General features: G+C 35.1%; 1 long non-coding RNA gene across 1 annotated transcript; it reads left to right on the top strand.

The window, feature by feature from the left end:
• LOC104716082 lies at nucleotides 3000-5233 on the top strand. Its single transcript, XR_002033933.1, has 5 exons — nucleotides 3000-3101; nucleotides 3183-3698; nucleotides 3994-4122; nucleotides 4483-4618; nucleotides 4912-5233. It is a non-coding gene; the product is annotated as an uncharacterized LOC104716082 (long non-coding RNA).

Genomic DNA, 9667 nt, shown 5'->3' with positions numbered 1-9667 from the left:
AGCCTCTTTGCGCTTGCCAGAATCCCCCGTCGGGTCAGGCAAATTTTTCGAGGAAGAGCGATCCTTTTCAACCGTGAGATCGATAGGAACGATATCCTTATCCCGCCGAGCAGCCTCACTGTTTTTCCCCTTTTCTCGCGATGCCTTGTTACCATCTGAAGATCGGCCACCCGAGGTACCCCCAACGCGAGAACCCTGAATAGATGATTGATCGGCCAGACTCTTCTTCAGCGCCAACTGCAGTTCCTTCTCTTCTGCAGCGTTCTTCTTCTTCGAGACCGGCTTGCCGGAGTATTTGGGAACACCCAGTTTCACCATCCCTGCTTGACTCACACCTCCTGTCATCGTAAACCAAGATCCTCAATAAAATATAAATGGCAAACTGGTCGAACCAAAACCGGCAAGCACAATAAAGCAGTACCTTTCGATGGTTTCCTGCCCCTAGTTAGGTCTAGCTGCGGAATAGTCCTCCAGTCAAGCACCGTTTGCCTCCTTAGAAGATCACGAACCTCAAAGAAATCAGGAGTTGGCGGATCAGCAGACTTATCAACCAAATCTGAGGATCATCAAAAATAAAGACAGTTAGCAATCCAAAACGGGAGCAAAAGGAAAAGGATAAAGGATCACCCAAGAAACTACCAGGGGACAAATTCCACTCAGTCTTATAACCTATTGACACATCCTCTACCAAGGCATCATCAACTTTAGCATAGAAGTATCTGTTCAGCCAAGTATGGGTTTTTGACGGCGGATGGTCCATCAGCTTATATCCCGGCGTGGCACTAGCATACCAAATGCCGTTAAAACCCTTCTGCCTAGTAAAACGCATCATATCCTCAACAAAGAAGGCGGTCAATTTGACCCCGCATTGGTCAGCAAGGTGCTTAAGACCAATCATGTTATGAATAGTGTGGACGGTAAGCTGTGTAATAGCAATCTGACGACGCCAACAATACTCCATCATGAAGGCTGGAATCGGAAAGCGGAGACCGCCCTTAGTAAAAAATGGTTCATATAAACTGATAAACCCATCAGGGCACTGAAATACGCGCTCCTCAGAAGTCGGACATACAACAGAAACGCGCAGGGGGGAATTACAGAAGTCAATCATCGCGCAGAGAGAGTTGGCATCACAAAGTGACTTTCCCGAATCAAAAGGCGCATCCGGGTAATCAGTCCCTTCGCCAATCTCGATCTCATCCTGGAGAGACACGTTATTGGACGAGTGGCCAGATCTGGCTTCGCCACGGGAGCAAGGCGAATCGGGATAGCCAGACCTGTCAGGACTAGAATTGCCTGCCTCAGGTTTGACTGGAGTTCCGGAAGGTGCAAGGAATCCCAGATCAACTTCGAGTGTCGGAGAGTGGCCCGACGATTCTACTTTTCTACTTCGCCTGTGAAGCCTAGATGAATATGCTGAAACTCCGGAATCGGACGAATCGGCAGCCTGCATCGACGGACCGGCCTCAGAGGAACCGGTAGGCGAACGCTCGTTCAAAAACTCCTCACAAGAACCCGACATTGAATTTGAATCGACAGTTACAACAACAAACCCGATCGGGAGAAAGTATAAGCTACACTAAAAATCTAGAAGATAACTAGGGAAGAAGATAAAAAAGAAAAAAGAAAAAGAGAAAGGTTCCAACAAAAGAGAGAGAAGGGTTACCTCGATTTTTGCGGCTGGAGAAGAACTGAAGAGGACACCCCAAGAAGCCTCCTTTTATAAGCTGCGGGAAAAGAAACCCTTAAAGTGGCGATGGGTGCGAAACGATGCAACCCTAGGAAACGACGTTCCAATTCCCCTCTCCTCGACAGAGTATAAAAGATTGGGCCAACGTTCCGATAACGAGCCAGACTTAGTATTTCCCGAGCAAGCTCATTGGCTCAAGGCTGACCACAATGAACTAAGGGGGGGACAATTGTTGGATATGGGTTTCACCCAGCCTTAACAGGCTTTCCTGCAGGCCCATTATCGAAACAGTCAACCCAAAAACCCAAGAAGGCAAACCGGCTAAATCCTACTTGTCGGGCCGATCAAGCTCCTAGAAGGCCCAATTAAGACGGACAGCCCAATAAATGACGGCCCGGATAAGAACGATCGCCGACTTTACTTGAGGACAATCCCACATCGATCCCGAGGCAGAGAGGTGAAACGTCCCATCAGCTATAAATACCAGGGGATCAGCTTGCAGAGAAGGGCAAGTAACATCGGGCAAGAGTCAGGAGTAAATCCGATTCTAAGCTATAGTTCAGTTAGTCATTTTGAGAAGCACAATTCTCTGTAATTAGCCACCCGGCTTATAACGGTTATATTGTAATTCGACGATCTTTGACTATCTTAATAAAAGTCCTTTGTTTCACCCTTTCTATTATATCATCCTCGAGCTAGTAGCTATACTAGTNTTGTCGGGCCGATCAAGCTCCTAGAAGGCCCAATTAAGACGGACAGCCCAATAAATGACGGCCCGGATAAGAACGATCGCCGACTTTACTTGAGGACAATCCCACATCGATCCCGAGGCAGAGAGGTGAAACGTCCCATCAGCTATAAATACCAGGGGATCAGCTTGCAGAGAAGGGCAAGTAACATCGGGCAAGAGTCAGGAGTAAATCCGATTCTAAGCTATAGTTCAGTTAGTCATTTTGAGAAGCACAATTCTCTGTAATTAGCCACCCGGCTTATAACGGTTATATTGTAATTCGACGATCTTTGACTATCTTAATAAAAGTCCTTTGTTTCACCCTTTCTATTATATCATCCTCGAGTTAGTAGCTATACTAGATCAACAAAATTGACTAACCCATCCATTGTTATCTTGACAGGTTGGTGAACATATATCCAAGCCTTATCTTGATGATCCTTCTGCTGTAAGAAAGGTCGAACCCTTCCATGGAAGTTTCTCAAAATTTCGCCAAAGGTACTCCAATTTAAACTCTTTTGTTTTCTGCTTTTGGTTCTTGCTGCAAAATAAAAACACCATTTGTCACGGAAAGAGATGGTTTTTGAGAATCTCACCTCCTTGGTTAGTTTTCATTGTCATTTCAGTTGAATGGTAAAAGCAATGTGATTCTTGCATGGTATGAGAATGATTCTTGATGAGGTACACACAATTTTTCTTTCTTATATATGTTATCAAGCTTTTCTATTTGATTGCCGTGAACTCCCATTTTTCATTGGCAAGAATACTTTGCAGTTCTGGGGACATGTCACATGACTATCTAAAAACCTCAATAACATAGTAAAGTCTCGTATACTATTTGTAATCCCTCTTCTTTTCTTGCGTTCTCTGTTTTTGAGTATCAGTTTATAGAAGCTTTTCTTATAAAATCCTTTATCAGCTGAAATCTAACTTGTATTAGGGAATATGAGATTCTCTAAAAAAAACTCCCTGGCTGTATCGTTACCTGCAAAACTCTTAAAAAGCCATTCTTTAGGTGATTACGTACTATTTCTTCCATTTGAGACCTACAATTATGTGTCTGCTCTGAAATGCCTTCTTGTCGGTCCACTTTTTGTAATAGGCTCATTTATCAACTATGATCAGGTGATAAGAAAGAGAAAGGTTTGTGATTATCCTTCTGTCACCATGTTTCACTTGTCTTCATATGCTTAAGAACAAAAACAAACATATTTTCCATAGAGTTGTTTGACGGTTTTTACAGGTTTGATAAATTCAAGCCTCCGATCAAGCCAAGTTGTAAGTGTCATCTTTCATCACAACACTAGTGCTTCTAATTGGCATGTACCTTGGAAAACATGTCTTGTAATAAAAACATCCACTGTGTCTTTGCAATCAATTCTGTATTTGATTATTCTCTGGTTGATTCAGTGAATTGATGTGTTTGCTTGCTTCTACAAGGTTAGGATTTGTAAACATATTTTATATAGTTACCAGTAATTTATTTTCATAAATCTTTTTAATATACATTTGTGTATTCAATGCAACATTTTGAGGTGCTTCTTCTCATTACTGATATGGTCTACATTTTCAGGAGAATTTACGAAAGTAGTATACTAAAGAAAAAGCCAGAGATCAGTTAGTCATTCTTTTTGGCCTTGATACTGAAGTTCTGTGGAATGATGCTAGGTAGAAGAAGCATAAACCTGTTCATATGCATCATGTAAGTTACTTATATCTCCCAGTGTATATCCTATTTTTGTCACTTGACTGTTTAGATCAATGGTATATGCAGCAGTTTTACCATCTTCTGAATTAATGATGTTCCAATGACATTTCACAAGCAGGAAGAATCTGTTTAGGGTGGTGCTGATACCTTTCACCTGTTTTATGCGTTGCATGATATATTGTTCCACTTTCCTATCAGTTGCTTTGTAGTGTTCTGCTTTTCTTCTGTTGGTGATCTGAGTTTGACTCTTTCTTGTTGACTCTGCTAGATGTAAAATTAATTAATTTTCCTCATGTGAGAAGTACTTGATTACGTATTATTATTTTCGCTGGTCTGAACCAAGATATGATGAAGATGCATGCAGGCCAAGTTGGACAAGATGAATATTAAAAAGGAAAAGACAGAGGATTAGCTGAAGGGGGAGGAACTAGAGACGGTTAAGGTGGAGCTGACCAATCTTAAAAAGATAAAGGAATTCCAACCTAACATGGTAAATTGGTTCAAGATTATTTTGAAAATTAATCATGTGTTACGGAGTTTGTCAATGGTTGTTGTCTCGTTTGAACAAATTACTTGATAGAAGTTTCGGCTTAGATTTGAAACTAGTTTTTCTCATTTCCTTTACGTTTTTCCTTAATATACTGATAAAAATTTGGTAAAGTACTTGCAGAGGGAGTTGGCCAAACTGGAAAGTGAGTTGAGATTATGCTGATTTGTTTCTTGGTCTATTTTATCCAATTTTAAACTGATAAGATTTTGTTTTTATTTGTTTTACCATTTTAGGTGATAGATGATTGTGTTTGTTTGAAATAATTGACACTACAAGCTCTCTAACTTTTGGAGCATGCTAGAAAATGTAGTGAGCGACTCAGCACATCCACTTTAAAAAGAAGTGTTGCACACTTGGATATGTGAAGAAAGCATTTGATCTTATTAGAGAGATATGTAAAGATTAGAGTGTATATAATCAAATGTTTTATATTGTCAATCCGTGTGTGGATTATTTATTTTTCTTTAAGATATCAAGAAAGTGCTTATATCTGGAATAGAACATAAGGGTACTCATGCTCTTTACTTTATTTTACATTAATTTTTTGTTGATTTTTTTTCTGACACGGGATGAAGATGCATTGTTTAGTCTATCATGATTGAGTAAAACAATTTTCCTAATATGTTTTGTGAAAGTTGAATTTTATCAGTAGATAACCTTATCTTTGGTTTACACTCCTAGTCGGATTGTCACTTTGCTATTGACTTTGTTTGTCTTTGTTTTCTGCACTTCTGAGTCTTTTGCAGGTTCATGGGGTCTCCGGTCTGCATAGATCACTTTTTGTGGACACTTCTCATGTTTCCATATATTAGTAATTACAAATATCTTTTCCATAGTTATTATCTTATGGGTGAATTACATATGTTTATCTCATGCAGCCATGAATACCAGCTGACTATGGGAGTCTTATGATAGCCTGCTTTTGATGTGGTGGTGAGTGAGATTCTCTGCTAGGTAATCCTTGAAGCATGGATCATAACGTGTCATAGAAGAGATTAAAGATTGTAAAAAATCAAATTTTGATTATGACCACATACTCAGAGTAGTAGTAAATTATTGTTAGATGGAGACAATCTTTTCTTTTTGTATCCCAGATGTTGGTTTCCAACTGATGAAGTTTATATATTTTCCATGTGTCAGACATTATATGGTCTTCAGTATTGTGATTCTTAATTGAAAGGATGGTGGAGGTTTGAGCTCGGATCTCCACTTCTTACAGGTAAAGAAAGCTAGTCCAACAAGTAGAGCTTGTGCGAGATTGAGGATCTTTGACGAAAAGTTGGAGATGAAAAACAAAATGAAGAAGAGACACCATCAATACAATCAGTAGAGTTAAAGGTCTGTTTATATTCACTCGTTAGTTTTACAGAAAGCATGGATATCCTTTCCCTGCCATTTATTAATTTCGACTTTTTCCAAGTTTTGCTAGAACATCAATACTCAAGCTTGAGGTTTCCCAGTAGATGGGAGAACACAAAACCACTAAGCCCTGGAGATAAGTAACCAAGGAGATAAGTAACAAAACAATTTTTTTTTCAATTAAAACTTTCTCTTGTTTGTCACAAAACTTTGTGCTGATTATGATTATTTGTTGTTTTCCCATTTTTTTGTCAGCAGCTGATTCGTAGTCGTGAGTAAGATCCAAGTGTTTGTGTTTCCATGTGTTTCGGGTGCGCTTTTTCTCTTTGCATTATTGGATGGATCCTGTCTTGCTTGTAGTGTTAGCCTATTTTTATTGTCTTTAGTAACTGATTTGTGGCTTTCTTTTTCTCTCTGTCAATTTCAACGTATACCTCTTGTGCATCCCCAAGTATGTCTTTGAATACTGCAGGAAGTAAATATACGGTTAGGCATCTAGTATCAAAGTTTAGTTATATATATATATATATATATATATATATATATATATATATATACTAGGAGTTGTTCCGTGCTACGCACGGATTTGTCTTCATATTTTTCCATAAGTTTAGTTTTTAAAACAGCCAATTATTACGATATTATTTTATACAACCCAAATATCTATATATATATATATTTTTAATTATATTTTTGGGTTCTACCCTTTTATTTATATATATTTACAAAGTTAATCCCTAAAAATTTTCCAAAAATAGCATTACATCAGATTTTGTTTACTAAATATTTCACATACTATTCCAACTTAAAAAAAAATACAGCAAAATCAATATGGAAACAGAAATTATGATATATTTAAACATTCTATTTTGTATTGAAGATATTCTTTCTATGAATCTTTTGCAAAGAAAGAAAACAACAATTTGATTACTATTTTGTTTTCCAAAACCTGTGAGCTTTGATTCTTAACGTAAGAAAAACTTCGATTCACATCTATTTAAATATTATAATTAATAAATATAAACTTAATAAAATTTTAAAATATTACTGTAAAATTAAAAATTTTAAAATACTATATAATATGGTTATATAGTAGATAGTTTATAAAAAATGACATGTTGAAATTAATAAAATATCATTAAATTTGTGCTAATACGGATTAAATCCTTATTTTATTATTTGTCAACACTATTAATATCAGAATATTTGACATATAAAAATTAAATTGATTTAACTAAGATTGTTTAAAATAATTAAATCATTAGGTAAAATATGACTTAATCATAGTATATAAATGACTTACTATGTATATAGATCCACTATTTTCTGTTATATTAATTAAAATCAAAATAGAATCTTAAACACTAAACAAAAAAAATTAAATATAACAAACAGATGTTCATAAAGTATATTTCGGGTTAAAAAAATTAATATAAACATTTAGCTGCACAAACAATCAGAAAATTTAGTTATTCCTCTATTTGAAAAACATCCAATATTTAATACACAAATACAATATAAAATATAAATAATAATAATAACTATATGCACGCGGTGTACCATAGGTTAAAATCTAGTATATATTATAATCTTATATCCTTAAATTATTTAATCATCAAATTATTTGTTAAGAGAAAAAATTATTATGTAAATTCAATTGAATTACACTAAATATTTACAGAAACAAAATAACACTTGTGAAAGAAGAGATCATCAAATGATAATCTTTTGGAGCTTGCCAAAAGAAAACTTTACTTTAGTATTAAATTATATAATATAGTAAGGTTTCTTTCAACTCTTACTCTAAGAATCATCATTATATATTAAAATTCTTTTAAAATCAAATACACATACAATTATTTATTTTCTTTTATAAATATTTTAAAATGATTGCATAAATCATCAAAAGATGAACAATAATAAAAATAATTTACATTTTTGGAAAAATTATTCAAGACTTAGTAAGATAATATTTCTTCTAAAGTTAGGAACTTCACAAAAATGGATTATCCGAACAACGATACTATTGTTACCAGTGTTTTGTTGTTTGTTGGAAATTGAATCGAGGATAGAATAGAGAATAAATGTTTTAGTTTTCACATTAATTTGAAAGAGGATGTGTTTGTATAGTAATAGGGTGTTTTTAGAAAACCAAACTTTATAGAATGTTTGAACCTTTAAAAGAGAGAAGGGATTGAGATCAAATATTAGTTATCATAAATTTGCAAGTGTTTCAAAATAATAAGTTAAAAATGAGAAGTAATCTAAACAAAAATGAAAATTGAGGAAAAATAGTGGGTAGATATAAGGCAATGCATAAAATGATGGTATTATTTCAAATTAAAACATAACTGATTATGTTCATAATTTATTCTGAAATTCCTAATATGAAAACTTAGAAATTTTATGTAATTCAAAAATACCATGATGTTTGAAATAATAAGTGTGAATCTAAGAAAATAATTATAGAATTAGATTAAAACATCTCACAATCTTACGTAGTTTCCAGAAAATAAGCTCAAAATTTTAATTTTATATAAACAATTTTTTAAAAAGTTAAACTAATTTACTTAAATAATACCATCCCACCATCTTATTTAAATTTGATTCTGCTTGTGCCTATGAAAATTATATAAGATTCAAACACAGAGATTAAATCCAAAAATTCAAACCTATAAATTTAATTTAATATTGGTTTAGTTCTAAGATGAAACCAACCACACAATGATATAAGGTGACTCTAGATTCTTGAAGGCTGCATATATTTCTTATTAAAAAATAGAGGAAAAAAATGTTGATAGTTTTTTTTTTTGGGTTTTATGGGTCTTTAGTTAATTAGGTCCAAATTATAGTTAATTAGGTCCAAAGGAAAAAGTACAGGTGTCAGAAAAATAGTTAGCCAAGTGTCATCTCCTTAGCAAAAGTTAAGAAAAACCTTCTCATATTATATAAGTGTGTGTGTGTGTGTGCAAATAATATACTTGGATTGATCTCTAATTGGTTTGTTATGCTCTTTTCATGTGGTGGTGATAATGATGAGGAAGCTGTTTACCATGATGGAGGTCTGTTGATACATGAAGGCTCTCTGATTTTATGTTATGCTTCAGAACATAAAGATACGTATCTCACGCCGTTAAAAGGGTATATAGAATCCCACATGCGTAGTAACTAAATTTTTAGAATATCACCACATTGGATGGTAAATGTCATGTGATATATTTGGAGGACAAAGCAGCTGGAACATGTCTTCTCTTTGACAGAAGAACTTGTTCACTACATGCAACAACAGTATTGATGCTGAGACGCCTTATGCCGAAGTTGAGGCTATGAAGATGCGTGCCACTTTCTTTCACCTCAAGCTTCTGAAGGACAACCATATCCATGAAGGTGATAATTTTCTCTGTTGCTAATCAAAAATTCTGTTTCCTACGTTTTGTAGAAATTGACTAACTCATCCATCGTTTTCTTGACAGGCTGGTGAACATATAGCCAAGCCTTATCTTGATGATCCTTCTGCTGTAAGAAAGGTCGAACCCTTCCATGGAAGTTTCTCATGATTAGGGATTCCAGCGTCATTATATGGTAAAAATGATCAGAGATTATGTGCCTTTGCTCTTTGAAATGCCTTAT

This window comes from Camelina sativa, chromosome 2, assembly GCF_000633955.1.
Source record: "Camelina sativa cultivar DH55 chromosome 2, Cs, whole genome shotgun sequence".
Classification (NCBI taxonomy): Eukaryota; Viridiplantae; Streptophyta; class Magnoliopsida; order Brassicales; family Brassicaceae; genus Camelina; species Camelina sativa.
The sequence above is the reverse complement of the archived record's forward strand: the minus strand, read 5'-3'. Positions and strand labels throughout refer to the sequence as shown.